Raw genomic sequence first — 13451 nt, 5'->3', positions numbered from 1 at the left:
GAGCCTCCAATAACAGTATGGGCTATTTTGTGAGGTAGTGAGCGCCTTGTCACTGCAGATAGATAAGAGGGTGACTAACATCCCCCCCACCCTGTTCCCCCCACCAAGGTATTGTGTATAGAAGACACTGATGTGCTAGGGAGACGCCTAGGCTAGATGGCTGTGGGGTGGCCTCTGTGATCTGAGGCACCTACTCCTTCGCCCTTCTGTTGGTGCAGGTTAGTAGCTTATCTCCTACATGAGGACCAAATCCTGCCCATCTGACTCATGTGCACACACACACTTGGAGAGAAGGAGAAACACAACACAAGTGAAAGGTTACAAACTCGCTGTTTTTGGATAATTAATATTCATTGGTGCCCACACATAATGTAAGTATCTCTTTGATTAAAATGAGACTAGATTTCAAAATATAGTCTTGACTCTAAATAAAGAAAATATTTTGTGACATGTAAACAAAATATAGTCACAATAATTTGATCAAGTTGGCAGTGGATCAGAGTCAGTTCTGAAGAGCCAGCCTAGGTCAGTTGGATCAAGTTTGGTCAATAATAATTAAGGCAAGAAGGGTGGGAGATACAAGGGAATTCTTTGTACTACTTTCGCAACTGATCTGTAAGTCTAAAATTAGTTTTAAAAAACCCCGTATCCTTTGCTCCTAAGGCCTGTTCATACCATACCCGCCTCATGACCTCTCCTTCTCCTTTAAGACTCAGCTCAGGCACAATATCCCAGATTTCCGCTCTCCTCCCAAGTGTCCTCAGATATTCCTGCGTATCCCCCAATTATACCTACCACCTACTAGTATGATTTTCTGACTAGATCACACCCTTCTCACCTTATTCTGAGCTTCTTGTGGACTGGAACATTTTCATTCCATCTTTACCTTCTAGCACCAAGGCCCTACTCCACACTCAGTGCAGGCCTCTTCAATGAACTCATAAATCAATCCAATTTGAACAAGTTTTATTAGTTTTGCTTTCATTTTTATAATTGTGGTAAAATATGGATTACATAAAATTTACCATTTTAACTATTTTTAGGTGTACATTTCAGTGGCATTAAGTACAGTCCAATGTTGTCTAATTTTTCTCATTTTAAATGATTTAAACTGATCAGAATTTATTGGGGCTATTAGATCCACTTGATCTGGACCCAAGGGACTTGTGACACTCAGAATTAATTTAATCCCAATCATACCAGGTACCTCCAATCAAAATCTGTTTGATCAAGCGTAGAGTTATTTCATCCCATTTGCAGCGGCCTGAGTCAGTCAGAGCTGGCTCTGAGCAGGCCGGAGCCAGTAGTCAGCCCCCAGAGCGGGTTCTCTTTCCTTGGCCTAACCTTTTGGGTTGCCACTTTCTCTTTCGTTAATTTTTTTCCTGGAGCCATCTGCCGGGCTGCTCTCCTTTCTGCCCCCACACGCCACGCCCAGGCGTGGTGGGGCCTGGCTCTGGGGCAGGGAGCTCGTATTCCACCATTGCCTTCTTGTCCTACGCGGGCACCTGCACTTTCAAAACAGCTCCCGCAGGCCGGCTTCAGAGGTAGTTATAAACAAACAGGCTGACTCACAGGTACGAGAATACCTGGGTCTGGACAGCTTCTTCCAATGTTGGTCACCCCCCAGCACCCCTCCCAGGGGAGGAGGGATATTTTCTCACAGTCGCTCTATTTCCCACCTCTCTTGAATTTAAAGAATGTGGCACCGCATTAGGAGTCAAGAAACTGGCCTCTCCTACTTCTCCTGCCATTAATTAGCTGTGTAACTTGGGTCATGCCCTTCTTGGGACAGTATTTCCCAATTAGTGAAAAGAAGGCCTTGGATATACAGATCAAAGTGTGGTCTTTATTATTAATTATGCTTATTATTATTATTGGCAGCAGGCTTTTTTTGTTCGCACACAGTGTTACCCTGAGTAAGACAAGAAGCAAGGCTGGACGGCTCTGGCTGTCAGGGAGTGTGTTTTCTCTCGCCCCCATGCTAACCCAAGTTAGAATTCAGGGGCCTCTTGGCCTTTTCCCCGCCTTCAGAAGGAGCCCAGTGAGTCTATCTTGTGTGTGAGTACGCAAGTGAGGGTGACTGTGTGTGCCCCCTAGACGAGGGCTCCTCCCCTGTCCTTACAGTCACCGCCTTCTCTGCTCTGGTTTACAGCAAAAGTTTCCTTGCTTGCTCCTTGTTTCAGCCTCAGCCCATTCCCGATGCAGCCAGAATGGCTGTTCCAAAACGCAAGGATGCCCACGTCTCTCCTGCGCTTCGATCCTCCCATGGCTCCCACAAACCTCAGGATCAGATTAACGCGGAATTCAATCCTTCCACCAGCTGACCCTAGCTTACCTCCTGGTCTCACCCCTTCTCCCCTCGGCCGGGCCCGGCCAGCCTGGACCACTCTTCCTTTCACTCTCACCACCCTCCTGCCCTCGTTGCCTTGGTCTAGACTGTCTTCCCCTCTACGGGATGATGTCTGTTATCTCGGTACCCAAGGATCAGTCTCGTTTATGGTTCTAAGGGGCCCCTCTGGGGTCGCGGGGGTGGGTCGGGGGGGCCGGTCCTTCCCGAGGCGGCCGCCAGGGGGCGGCAGGAGCGGCTCCAGATGACAGCAGGAGGCCGCGAGTGGGGGAGGGAGGAGGGACCGAGGGAGCGCGGATCCCGGCGCTCGGATCGCAAACTCCGAGCCAGCGTTCTCCGCGCGCGCCCGAGCCGCTGGCCGCCCGCGCAGCCCGACGCGGAACCGGGGCGCAGCGGGAGCCCGTTCAGGGCGGGCGCGGGGCGGCGGCGGCGGCCGTCCATGCGGCGGGCTCGGGGCTGCCCGGCGCCGGGAACCACGCGGGGGCGAGGCGAGGCGGCCACCGGCCGCTCCGGGACGCGGACCGCCAGGTGAGCAGAGCCGCCCGCGACCTCTGCGCGCCACCCGCGACCCGGCCTGGCCGCTGCCCGCCTTCGGGGCTCTCTGGACCGCAGGGCGGGCTGGCGCGGGCGGCGGGGCGCGGTGGGTGTGTCCGGGGCGCCGGGGGCTGTGCCCGCACCGGGCTCCGGGAGCCCGCGCGCGCCTGGTCTGTGCCGACGGTGCGCCTTCTTCTCTCCTCCTCTTCCCTTCCTGGGGGATTTGCTCTGTCCCGGCGCCAGTGCTCACCCCGCCAACTCGGAAAGTCTAGGGACAGTCCACCTGGGCCGTCCCCGAGTCGGGGCCCGCGCCCGCTGGGTCGAGACCAAGGGGACCGGAGAGTGCACACCCAGCCTGTGCGCCCCCATCCCAGCCTCGCCTACGTCCTGCTTGGGGCTAGAGCGCTGGTCCAGCCTCAGTCGGTGCGAAGGAGCCCCAGCCCGGGGCCTGGCCACGCCGTTTTCTAGAAAGCCTCCAATCTGTGTGTGTCTCAGCTAAGCCGCTGCAACCCCGCGCCTCTGGGAGAGGGAGTGGATGGGCTGTTTCCGCCAACTCTGGACACTTCCTCAAGTGCAGTCCCAGTACCTGCAGTCTCTTGGCGCGCTGAAAGAATTAGCTTTTACAGAACTAGCTCACCTTGGAGCTTTAGAGATACGGAAGTTACCATTTGTTTCTTTGAAGTAACATCAGCCCTAACTTGGGAAGGGCATTCAGGGCGTTCTCGGGCCGACTTAGCATCTGGAATTTGTAGGGCTGGTGTTTCCTAAGCAGTCTACACCCGGCCCCGCGCCCCCCAGCCTCCACTACTGCCTATTAAATGTGCCCGCTTGAGGCTCTTCCGTCTCCTTTGTGACCCCCACCGCGCACCCCTTCGCCCCTTTGCAGGCAGTGAGTGCACCTGAAGCCTTGTACCTGGGTACCTGAAGTCATCATATTGGAATTTGGAATAAGAGAAATAGAGACCCAAGAGAGGTCTATGGAGTCGTCTTGTCCACCTGTCGTTTCACAGCTGAAGGCACCCGGGCACAGAATAGTTGAAAGAGTTTTCAGAGATCACACAGCCCTTAAAACCTGCATAACCTGCATGTTTTTGATAAAGGTGAAGAAGTGGTTGAGTTTAAGAGGATCTTACCTGGTTTCAATATACAAGGAAGCAAACATTTAAAAAAATTGATTTAAATATAGTATTGCTTAATTCCTATAGATTTTTGTTGGCACCATAGTTGAATTCCTTTAGAAAACAAAATCCTAGCCCTGGAATTAATGCAAGGAAGCACATGGGAACCCTGGGACTTTCCTATAAACCTCTGCAGGGCTGGAGCAGGGGTTTCCCGGAGGGCCTGGCCTGGGAAATGAGTTCAGGTGATGAGGATAAGGGAGACGCTACTGAATAAGCACCCAGCTGGCTGGCCGCTTGTAGGGAGGGCTGGTCCTTTGAGCTTGTGTTGTCTCCTCCATGCCCAGCATGGAGCAGGGCACCAGGTGGATCTTATCTTCATTTCCATCTCCCCTGCCGTGAAGAAATATTTCTAGCTGGCTGTTAGGAAAAAATAAATGAAATAAAATACAGCCCAGAGTTTGAGAGTAACATCAGGGGTTTATATTTTGACTTGGAGGTTTGTTTTTGTTTTTGCTTTCCCCTAGAAATGCTTATTGTGATTGCTATCAGTTATCCTAAAGAGAGGCTGGCTGTTGCCCCTGTTCTTCTCGGTCCCCCATGTTTCTCTCCATGGCATCACCTTTCTCCCATTTGGCTGGGAGTCTCCATGTTTGAGTGCCCCCGGCTCACCCATCCCACCCCCCACATTGATGGCTCATTCATTCCCAAGTCCCTTCCACATTCTTCTGTGATATCGCAGGGAATTATTTTCCTGTCTCCATTCCCTGTGCCTGCTCTTTAAACCATGTCCACATTACAGTAATAATCTCCCCTCTTGACTCCCGGACATGAGTCGCTTTCTTCATTTTAATCCATCTTCTTTCATGCTGACAGATTAATATTCCTGAAATTCTGATTTCACCACATCATTCCTCTCAAGAAATCACAGTGGCTCCCCAGTCTTCACTTCTATTTAATTCTTCTCCAACCCATGTTTTTGGGCATCTGCTTTGTGCCAGGGACTGTTACTATGTGCTGGGGCTTACACTAAGAACAAGACAATATCTCTGCCCCCCATTTGTTGTCAGGCTAGAGATGATAAATAGACACCTGGGAGAGAAACAGATGTAAAGAAATAACCACAAAACAATGAAAAACATTGGGGATGTGGAAAACATCAAGGAGACACAGATGAGGGAGTAATTTTTTCTGCATGGGAGGAGCTAGGAAAGTTACAGTGGGGCTTTGAAGCATGAAGAGGAGTTCAAGAGGTGGGAAAGGCTAGAACAAGGGAGGGCATGCCAGGCAGAGCGAAGTACTTGAGCAAAGACCTGGAGATATGAAAGTCCTGGTATGGATGTGGTTGAATCAAGGTCATTCTTCATCTGGGCATTTGAAACTTGTCTTAATTTGAGTCTACTTTATGTTCCAAGAGCAGCCCAACTCTTTTCTCCTTGAAACCCTTCACTGCACACACCAAGTCTCTTTATCTGGGTCTTGTCTTTATCTGGGCCCTACCCTCAGCTCAGAAATTCACATCTCCCCTCTACTAATCTAAATTTTGGCAGAAGTGTGTCTCAGCCCTTCTTGTGCTCACCCGTCTCTCCCTTCCCCGAACCCATCTTATGTGTTCCCCTGTAGTCTCTTCAGCCTCGACATGTCCTAATGGGTGAGCCTCATCTCCCCAGCCAACCTGAAGTGTCTCCAGGGCAGCCCCTTCGCCTCTCCTCCTGGGGCCTGTCCCAGGCTGTGTAGCCCAGTGTGAGCTCCTTACCAGATCCAGCAAACTTGAAAATGCAACCGGGTTTGACCTGCCATCTCGCTTTTCCCTTCTTTCTCCTCTTCTCTCATTTTCCCCATTTTTATCTTTCCTTTTTTGTGTGTGTAGAATTGTGATATCTGTTTACATATGTGTGGATATAAAGGTTTCGTGTGTGTTTATTGATTGTCTTCTCTGTGAAAATAATGAATTAGAAATGGGAGCTAATGCCTGACACAGGCTGACACTGGAAAGGGGGGCTTCAGTGGGAGGCTCTGGCTGGAGGCTGCGTCGCTGACTCTTGACCCCTTTCAGGATGCCCGCTCTTCACTCCTCCTCTGTGGGACCTGTGCACGAGGCTGGGCCCCCCTCATCTTCTGGGCCTGGCTTACCCTCTTTTCTTTCCCCAACCTATCAAAACTGACTTCTCTGGTTTCTAGAGCCCTGCTGGCCCGAGGAACTCATTCAGGTCACGTTCATGGAGCACTGGTATGTGCTGTACTTGGTGCTTTAATCCGCCCAGCAACCTGTGACCAGACATTATCATCTGCATCTTACAAGGAAGAAAACTCCGGCTTCCTTGCCTGAGGTCAACTCGGGTTTTGAACTTAAGCTTAGAACCTGGCTCTCTAAGTCTGGTGCTCTTTCCACTGTGTCAATATTTCCTGAAAGTGTTGTCTTCGGAACATCTGAATCAGAGCGAGGATCTGGTGGGGAAAATACCAGATTCCATGGTGGAGTCAGGGCCTGGGAACTGGCATTTGTAAGATTCCCTGGTGATTCTGCTGCATGTTTGGGTTTGAGGACCACAGCCCTAGGCTGCCTTTACAGTGAGGTTCTAGTCACAGCTGGTGAGTTAATAAGCCACTTTATCCCAGGTAGCATGTCCTTGTCAACAGAGGCCTTGACCTTGATTCCAAGGAGTGAGCATTGGAGCACTGTGGCCCAGGCCAAGGGGAGAGCACTCTTTTGGTCAAAGGGGTCTTCAGTTCAGTCCTGGGAGCATGCTCCTCACCTGCTCCCTACAAAGGCGTGTAAGCCTAGCCCTGGTCAGGCTCACTGTGAATTTATTTCTGGGCCTGAGCAAGTGCTGAGGGAGAAGGATAAGGCTGGGTTGGCTTGGGAGCCCCAAGTTGCCTGGGGTAAGAAATGGGCTGAATATTGCAGCCGTATATTCAAACCCAGCAAATGAACTAATAATCATTAATCAGTAATAATGATAATGAGTTATCCGTTCAACATCCTCTCCCCTCTCTACTCTCCTCCTCCAGTTTCCTTTTAGATTCCTAAAGAAGAAACTAAGAAACACGTAGGCAGTGGTTTTCTTTATGGATGGTTTGTTGTCCTGGGAGAATGGTCTCTTTTTCTTTTTACCTGATCTTTCAATGCAAGGTACTGTGCGCGTTGTCTTCTCCGATGGGCCTTGCCTGAGCTGATCACTCACATGGTTTTCTCTCTGGCAGTATCCTCTCTTTGCTCCTCTCCTCTTGGGTGTGGTTCAGAGGACAGAGAGTCAGGCTTACGCTGCGTGGTGTCTTGCCCCAGAAGGGTGGCACTGGGCAGCCCACAACCTGGGCTGGGCAGCAGGCGGGCCTGCCCCACCCTCCCAGGCAGCTGGCTGGCTGCCCGAGGGCTGGCCAGCAGCGAGGACAGAAGTAATGAGTGATTAATGGGCGCCCCATCTAATCTCCTGCCAGGGGAAATGAAGGGCCAGCCGTGGGCTGGGGCTCGTCATGACCTGCTCCAGGTGGGCTTGGAATGTACCCAGCTCAGGATGGGGCTTAAGGCTTGAAAGACGAGAGGAAATGAGATGTTAACCCTTTAGGCTGTGGCCCTCTGAGCCCCAGCAGGGAAATCGCAAGGGAATTACCTAAGGCATCTGATGAAAGGGGAACATGGCCTTTGATTTATGGTGGGGATGCAGCCACATGAAGACCAGGGGGTGGGATGACAAGCCACATCTTTGACTTAACCGTTTTTCCTGGAGGCTCAGTCAAGAGAGAGAAGAGGAATTTCTTATGAAAATGGACACACGGACTGCTGGGAGCTGCTCTCCCTGCTTCCTTCTTGGAAACCTTCCAATCATATCAGCAAGTTACAAATTTGTAGTTGCCCAACAGACTTTTCCTCCTAAAATGCTGTGCTTCTGACCACTTGTCATATCAAGGGAGATAGAGGAGGGAGTCTGGCACTGGGTGGACAGCATCTCCAGCAGTGGGGTCCACCCCTGCCCCAGGTCAGACAGCAGCAGCGTGACACAGGGGGTGAGAGCCTGAGAGCCCGCTCCCTGAGGTGGACCTTGGCTCCACTCAGCCGTAGTCCCTGACAGTTTCCTTAGCATCTTGTTTGTAGTTCTGCCGTCTGTAAAATGGGGGTAATAATGATTCATACCATGGGTGAGGTTCCTGAGAATGTGAGGTGCTTAAGGCAGTTTCAGGCATGTGGACATGCCACATGGATGGCAGCCGTCATTTTTTTCTCACCTCTCTAGTTAATCCAGAGACCAGGTCTTCCCAGGGAAGGATGTCGCACTTCTCTTCCAGCTCTCTGACTTGCTTTGGGTGACCTGACGACCTACTCTTTGATCTCGCTTGTTTGACCACTGAACCTCATATGACTTGAATTCTGGTCCCCTGGCCCCTCCCTTGCTGCTGGCTCCCTGGCCTCTGGCTGCCCTTTAGATTACACTGCCTTTCCCCTTGTCCCCTGCCTCCATGCTTGGTGGCCAGACCTGGGGGACTGGGCAGCGACGCCTGCCTGGTCCTCTTGTGTCACAGCAACTTCTGCACCAGCTCTGCCCATTGCCAGGCTCGCTGTGACCTGACAGGCCCAAGCACAGTGGCCGAGGATGGAGAGGGCAGCTGCCTTGAGAGCTAAATTAGGAGCCATGGAGACAGGCTGACCTGGTTGCAAATCACAGCTCTGTCCCTTTTCTGGTTTCTCTGAGCTCCCATTGCCTGAACCTTGGTTGAAGCTAATAATAGTAACATTTATCTAATGGTTGGGAGGCGAGTCAGACTGACCGTGGACATGAGGCCCTTGAGACTGTGCGGGGCAGTTTATTGCTGGTTATAAGGTGAGCCGTGGGGGTGGAGCTGTGTCTTCATGTTTTGAAGTCTTATTACAGGGTGTGCGCTGACATTCTAGCCTCTAGATCCATTTAGAGTCTTTTCCGGAACAGACAGGTACCCAGGCTCTGCTTGACTTTTGATATTTTAGTCAAGGCCCAGGGTTTCATTTTGCTTAAAGTTCAAAGGACCTTCTGGCCAGCTAATGGAGAAGGACCTGCTATTAACGGAGTTGTGTGTCTGGTACTGGAATTCACCTGCATTCACTTATTTAATTCTCTCAATAATCCATGTGAGCTAGACATTATTCTTCCTATTCTACAGCCTAGAAAACTGAGGCTCAGAGAGGCAAGTTAAGGAACTTGCGTGGGCTCTTACAGCAGGCAGATGTCAGAGTCCTGTTTGAGTTGCACGTCATCTAACTTCTAAACATGTGCTCTGGGGGAACCAATGGGTCAGTTAGTGCCTCAATCTAATTGTAACCCACTGAAAAGTCTAATTGTAACCCACCTAAAATTTTTTAAAAATTGAGATATAATTCACATACCATAAAACTCACCATTTTAAAGGGTACAATTCAGTATTCTTAATTTATTCACAAAGTTGTGCAACCATTACCTTTATCTCATTCCAGAATATTTTCATCACCTCAAAAAGAAACTCCATACTGGTTAATAGTCACTCTCCACTCCTGCCTCCCCCCAGCCCCTGGAAGTCACTAATCTGCTTTCTGTCTCTATGGACTCTGGACACTTCGTATAGATGGAATCATACAATTTGTGGTCTTTTGTGACTGGCTTCTTTCACTAAGAATAATGTTTTCAAGGTTCATCCATGTCGAAGCACGCATCAGTACTTCATTCATTTTTATCTCTGTGTAACCCACTCATAAAATTAAAAGGCCGGGGGCCAGCCCGGTGTCGCAGCAGTTAAGTGCGCACGTTCCGCTTGGGTGGCCCGGGGTTCACCGGTCTGGATCCCGGGTGTGGACATGGCGCTGCTTGGCACGCCATGCTGTGGTAGGCGTCCCACATATAAAGTAGGGGAAGATGGTCATGGATGTTAGCTCAGGGCCAGTCTTCCTCAGCAAAAAAGAGGAGGACTGGCAGCAGTTAGCTCAGGGCTAATCTTCCTCAAAAATAAATAAATAAATAAATAAAAAGGCTGATTGTTTGCTTAGAGAAGGAGTGGAGTTACCGTCTAAAACATATGCAACACAAAGGGTGCTCATTTTCTACTGTGGGCAGATGTGAAAGAGCTGTGAAATGTAGGGGCCGGTGGGGTGAGCACGCCTGCCTCGTGTGGGCTCCGTGAGGCAGGTGGGGGCTGGCTGGGTTCCTGTGTCTGGGAGTGCGAGGGATGCGCAGCCTCTGTCCTCCAGACGCCATGTTGCACTGCCCTTGGTTCGTGCCATTGGCAAAGCCTGTTGGGATGTGTCCTGGAGAGGCCGTGTGGGTGCAGTGGCCCCCTGCCCCGGAGAAGTGGGCTAGAGGGCTTGGAGCCATCTTTGCCACAGTCTGCCTCGTTTGGGTGCTGTGTAGACGTCTTAGCCCCTGTGCAGTCTGCTGCATTGCTTTGAACTCCAGGTGGACCCTGGTGTCAACTGCTGCTTGCTCATAACAACATTGCTGATTTGCTTTGTAAGTTTCTAGATGTAATACTTTATTTTTTTCTGATTACAAAGGTAAGGTATATTTATTGTTGAAAACTTAGGAAATATAGAAAAACTCAAAGAAGAAAAATAAAAATCATCCATAATTCCCCAACCAGTAATGGCCATTATTTTTAATGTGCATCTTTCTAGTCTCTCTCTCTCTCTGTCTGTACACACACACACACACACACAGAGCTTTTTAACATTGGTATCATGCTGAACATATTGTTTTGTCCACTACTTTTTTCACTTAACAATGCATCATAAACATTTTCCCTATGTATTAAACATTCGGTATTCTTCCAAAACATGATTTTTAAAATGACTGCAGAGTATTTTTAAAAATATTAATGTTTGCTTAAACAGTCTCCTATTTTTGGACATGTTGGTTGTTTTCAGTTTTTTAATGTTATTTATAAATAAAACTGCTTCTTTTGTGCATTTTTTCTACTTATATTAATGCATAGTGCTGTTTCTGGGACAAAAGACAAATACTCTTAAGGTATTTGATACATCTAGTCAAATTGGCCTTCCAGAAAGACTGTATACTTTATAATTCCACAAGTGGTATTTTTTAACTTGAGTTTTGCTATATGCGTAACTTTACCAGAACATCCCTCTAACCCTCTCCATCCTCCCCCTCCTCCCTCCTTCCCCCTCCTCCCTCTCTCCCTCCTCCCCTCCTCCCTCCTCCCCTCCTCCTCCCTCCTTCCCCCTCCTCCCTCCTCCCCCTCCTCCTCCCTCCTTCCCCCTCCTCCCTCTTTCCCTCCTCCCCCCTCCTCCTCCCTCCTCTCCCCTCCTCCTCCCTCCTTCTCTCCTCCCTCCTTCCCTCCCCCTCCCTCCTTCCCCCTCCTCCCTCTTTCCCTCCTCCCCCCTCCTCCCCCCTCCTCCCTCCTTCCCCCCTCCTCCCTGCTTCCCTCCTCCTCCCTCCTTCCCTCCTCCTCCCTCCTTCCCCCTCCTCCCTCTTTCCCTCCTCCCCCCTCCTCTCCCCTCCTCCCTCCTTCCCTCCTCCCCCCTCCTCCCCTCCCCCCTCCTCTCTCCTCCTCCCTCCTTCACTCTTCCTCCCTCCTGCTCCTCCTCACCACATATCTGCATAGTACACTAACTGCTCATATTGTTCTGTTTTCCCCTTGATATTTGCCTATATTTTAATTTAAGCATGTGCACATTTGTCTTTTCACATAGAATGATTTTGTGTAAACATTTCTCTTGACCTAACCCGCGTTCTTATTTTTAAGCGTAATGACAATTCCCATCATTTTGCTCCATGGTGGTTTCCTTAGCCATTCCCCACCCTCTGTTAGGGATCTAGGTTGTTTCTAGTTTTTCTCTAATCAGAAAGTTAGGACTGCTAACATGAAGGTTCAATTTGCTGTTATTTTTTTTCCAATCTCATGTTCCGTTTTGGAATTTCAGTTCCGGGCCATGTAATTGCGAGGTCGGAAGCAGGAGCTGGTCTAACAGGGTTAATGCTACTCGGGGCTCTCCAGAGAGAAAGCACCTGGGAGGCCCAGGTGAGCGCCCCAGAACAGAGAGGGTGCTTGTTTTCTGCCTCCCCTGTCTTTTCCTCATTAGGTAGTTCTTTCCTCAGGCCCACCTGGGAGGAACTCAACACCTCGCTCCTAGTGAGGGATGGAAGAGGTGCTGTGAGGTGGGGACTCTCCGAGGTCCACGCAGGGAAATTATGTCAGTGTTCATACAACGTTCACGTGTAAGTGGAATCATACAGTATGGTCTGTTGTGACTGGCGTCTTTCACTGAGCATGGTGAAACGGAAGGTCTTGGCAACTTCTGAGATTGTGCTGACATGCTTTAGTGGTCCCGCGTGGGCATCGCTCTGCATTCATTCACTCCGCATCCAGTGCTCCCTGAGCCCCTGCTGTGCAGCAGGTAGCAGCACCCTGCCTCGTACGTGGTGTGAATTCCAGGCCTGACTTCGCTACTTATTGCCTGGGCGACTTTGAACAGCTTAGTCACTTTGAGCTTCAGTTTCCTCGTTTGTCAAATGGACTAACAATCACTGTACAGGCCACAGGAGCGAGAGGAGACAGCATTTGAATGAACAGTGTTTGTTCATTCCTACTATGGAATGAAGGCTCTACTATGTGCCTCACTGCGCACTGGAACATCTGTCCATCTTAAAGAAGATGGCCTTCCTGCCTTGGGGGGCACTTACAGCCTTGGAGGGGGCGGGCGGAGGGGATGATCAGAGTGATAAACCTTACGTAGTAGGAAGAATGGGGGCCCAGAAGATTGCTGGGAATCCAGGGAGACTTGAGAAGGGCTGAACCCTCGAAGGGGAAACACTGTAGGGGGAGGGAGAAAGGAAGTGGAAGCCTGGTGTGTTTAATGGAGAGCTGTATTCTTGAAGACCTCACAGAGTTCAGGTCTCTTGTAATTCAGACCACTCTTTTCTGACAGAATAAATGTAAAGAGCATGTGTGTGTGCTTGATCCATTCTCAGAATGCATGGTTTTGCTTTAACGTTGCTTTTCATATTGTCAGTGTTATCTCTAACATTGCACAGTGGGCTTGCTGGTAAATTGCCCATTTAGTATCTCATGACGGTTATTTGGCTTCCTCAATAGCCAAGCTGGTGGTGGTAGTAATGATCATCGTCATCTCCGTGTGTTTTTAATCTGGCACCACCATTTGACAGACTGTCTAGATCAGGGGTCAGCAGACAATTTTTTTGTAAAGGGCCAGAGAGTTAATATTTCGGTTTTACAGGCTGTATGGTCTTTGTTGCAACTAATCAACTCTGCCTTTTGAGCACGAAAGCAGCCATAGACAATACGTAAATGAATGGGCAGGGCTGTGTTCCAGGGAAACGTTATGGACCCTGCAGTTTGAATTTCATATAATTTTCATGTCATAAAATAGTATTCTTTTGATATTTGTTCAACCACTTGAAAATGTGACAAAAACAGGTCGTGGACCAGGTTTGAGCCACTGGCCAGTTTGCTGCCCGTGGTCTAGATGACTACAA

The 13451-nt window shown here is 49.9% G+C and overlaps 1 protein-coding gene across 3 annotated transcripts in view; it reads left to right on the top strand.

Annotated features, from left to right (window-relative positions):
• The first annotated feature begins 2736 nt into the window (after positions 1–2736).
• The window catches only part of THSD4 (thrombospondin type 1 domain containing 4), a 551036-nt gene continuing 540321 nt past the window's right edge, over positions 2737–13451 (top strand). Inside the window, exon 1 of one of the 3 annotated variants that reach the window (XM_023654473.2) lies at positions 2737–2875. The gene's annotated coding sequence lies outside the window, so the exon portion shown is untranslated. Of the gene's footprint in view, positions 2876–8748; positions 8817–12153; positions 12174–13451 lie in introns of those variants that run through there. The other 2 variants (XM_070234557.1, XM_023654479.2) reach the window with 2 other exon arrangements.

The sequence above is a fragment of the Equus caballus genome, chromosome 1 (genome assembly GCF_041296265.1).
Source record: "Equus caballus isolate H_3958 breed thoroughbred chromosome 1, TB-T2T, whole genome shotgun sequence".
NCBI classification, from domain to species: domain Eukaryota; kingdom Metazoa; phylum Chordata; class Mammalia; order Perissodactyla; family Equidae; genus Equus; species Equus caballus.
Note: the sequence above shows the minus strand (reverse complement) of the source record. Positions and strands in the feature narration are given on the sequence as shown.